The following is a 2,640-nucleotide window of genomic DNA, read 5'->3' as shown; positions in this document are numbered from 1 at the left end:
GAAAGCCCGCAACTGGCTCAAGGACGCGGAGTGGCGCCTTCAGGACGACGGGACCATGGGAAAACGCGACCGAGGGCCAAGTCAAAGCCGTCAAGACCGTGAGAGGGACAACAGGTCCAGGGGGGATCGGCGTTAGGAAAATTTTGTAAGTTTTGTATATTTTGTTTTGTAAGTTTAGTATGTTTTGTTTTGTAAGTTTTGTTTTGTATACAGTTGTAAAAATGGGAAATAAATGCTATATGCATAATGGTACATATATCTACTTTAAAAACCCAATCAGAATGCAATGCATGAATGACTGCTCATAGAGGGGGCGATCAGCACCGTGGATGCATGGTCGAATGAATGGTAGTATCGACGTGGCATCGACATCGTGTTGATATCGCATCGACGTCGTAACGACGTCGATACAGACTCGAGTCTTCGTCGAATCGATATCCAAACGAAGTTCTTATGAGAGGTACATAAATTCATCGAAACGACTTATATTTCGAGGAACAATTCGACAATCTATATCGAAGTCGTATCGACATCGAACCGATGAGTTACTTCTGGTTGGGTTTTTAATTTAAGTTTTTTGTTACGAAGGAGTGGCAAACAGATTTTTTTAAGTTGATTGTTGGAAAGCACAGTTTGTGCACAGTTTTTTAGGATAGGTCGCAAAAACTGTGCTTGAATGGGTCCCGCCAACTTTACGGAGGTCCTCAACCCGCCTTGCCCGGTCTCGCCCGGCTTGCCCGGCCCCGGCCCGGCGCTGCTGGCGCTCGCCCGCATCTCCGCCACCGCCGCCTCTACCACCGCAGCGGTAGCGCCGAGCAGGTGGACCGGGCTGCGTTCGAGCTCGGGCGGCGGCCGGAACACAAAACTCGAGCGCTACTGTCGCGACAAACGACGATCGCAAGGAGCGCGTCAATTCAATTTCGATATTGCCAGCCGATTTTCGAGTTCAGGCGCTTTGTTTCCTTTTATTAACCATTCCATTGATTGATCGGTATAAATAGTACAACAAAATTTGCTATAATTCCCCAATTTAAATAAAACTGTGTACTCAGTTTGCTACAAAGAACATAGTCACTAGAGGATTGAGCGTATAGGCACAGTAGCACTAACAAATTAATATTAAATCAAAAGAAGTAATTGTGTACAATTGTTTTGGTTGTGAGGTGACATATGACTGGAACTTCAATCAATTTTTTTAAAAAAATAAAGGTGCTTTCACAATGAATTAGTGTCTCATTTTAAAAGATTATTAGCTAGAAAGGCAATAAGTTGCGAGTCCTTGAAGGAAGTCCTGAAGTATGTCCTGTTTTTGTAATCGTTCAAGAAAAGAAATTTAATGGATTGTGTTCATTTGTATGTAGAGTGTAATATCATTGAGGAAAGACTTATAAAATAGACTTCATCATTAGATTATATTTATTATTTTTATTTTGGGGCCTTTACAGTTGGGGTATCACAGCAGATCATTTTCATAAAAACTCAGTAATAAAATAACAATTACAATAAAAGCACAGTTGAATCAAGTTGGAAAGCATTATTTTTCCTGTACCATACGTACCAGTTTTGTGTTCTTTGCGCACTCCCCCTTCGGTCCAATCAATCAATCAATAGACCCTATTCGGTCTCGACTAAAAGAGAAGAAGACAGGAATCCCGACCGGAACCAGTTACGAAAAACAACGCTATTTTAACGTTTAAATGGGTTTGGAAGGTAAAAGCACAATCCACAATGTTTGTGATAATTTCTTATATCGGGTTTGCAAGTTTTCTCGCGAAGAAATGGCAGCATAAAGGTACTGGTTCCGGTCGGGATTCCTGTTTTCTTCTCCCGGAGCTGAGACTGAATAGGGTCTATTCACTTGAGCAACATATCAAAGAAAACTATGTATACTTGTTCTGTCAAGCAGTTGTTGAGTGAGCTTTTTTTTACCAGACTGTCATTAAATTCAAAGATTGCAGATTTTCCTGTTGAGCAAATGGCCAGTATTTTTGGTTCCTCTGTGGACAACTACTACTGACCGTAATTTGTATACTGTCCTTTTCCTCTGTGACTTGTGCATAAACTGGGTCATGTTCAGTGTAGGTTTCACATTAACCAAGTGGTCCAGCTTCTGACCATCATTACAAAATCTGGAATTCATAAATTATTATTTTCATGAGTTCATATATTGACTATGAAAACTTGTCACATCATATTGTAGGAGTGAATTTACCTCTTGAAGTGAACACACAGTGTTGAGGGCTGCTTCTCCAAAAAGTACTGTCTGAATGCTTCCACAACCATGTCCCATTCACTACATTTGTAGCCTGCAACCAATTCTGGAGAGAAGTATGCCTTGAGGCAACTATCGAGATTGTTGTGTCCCTCAATCTCAGTGGACAGGTCCATGAACTGCTGCAGAGTCAGGGAGATGTTCTGACAATTCAGACAAGTGACTAGAAAACAAGGAAAATCATGAGCAGGTAATTGCAGTGTATTCCTTAGTTAGCATTAAAACAGGTATGTCATGAGGAAACTCACCTTCAGTTCTGAGATATCCCCCAAACACAGCATGGATTGGGGTTGTCTCCTGACTTCTTAAATCCAACCTAAAGGAAAATTTTGACACACAAAAAAGCAGGTTACTGGAAAGTTGGTTCG

This window comes from Frankliniella occidentalis, unplaced genomic scaffold, assembly GCF_000697945.3.
Source record: "Frankliniella occidentalis isolate FOCC.00 unplaced genomic scaffold, Focc_3.1 Scaffold128, whole genome shotgun sequence".
In the NCBI taxonomy this organism is placed as follows: Eukaryota; Metazoa; Arthropoda; class Insecta; order Thysanoptera; family Thripidae; genus Frankliniella; species Frankliniella occidentalis.
Note: the sequence above shows the minus strand (reverse complement) of the source record.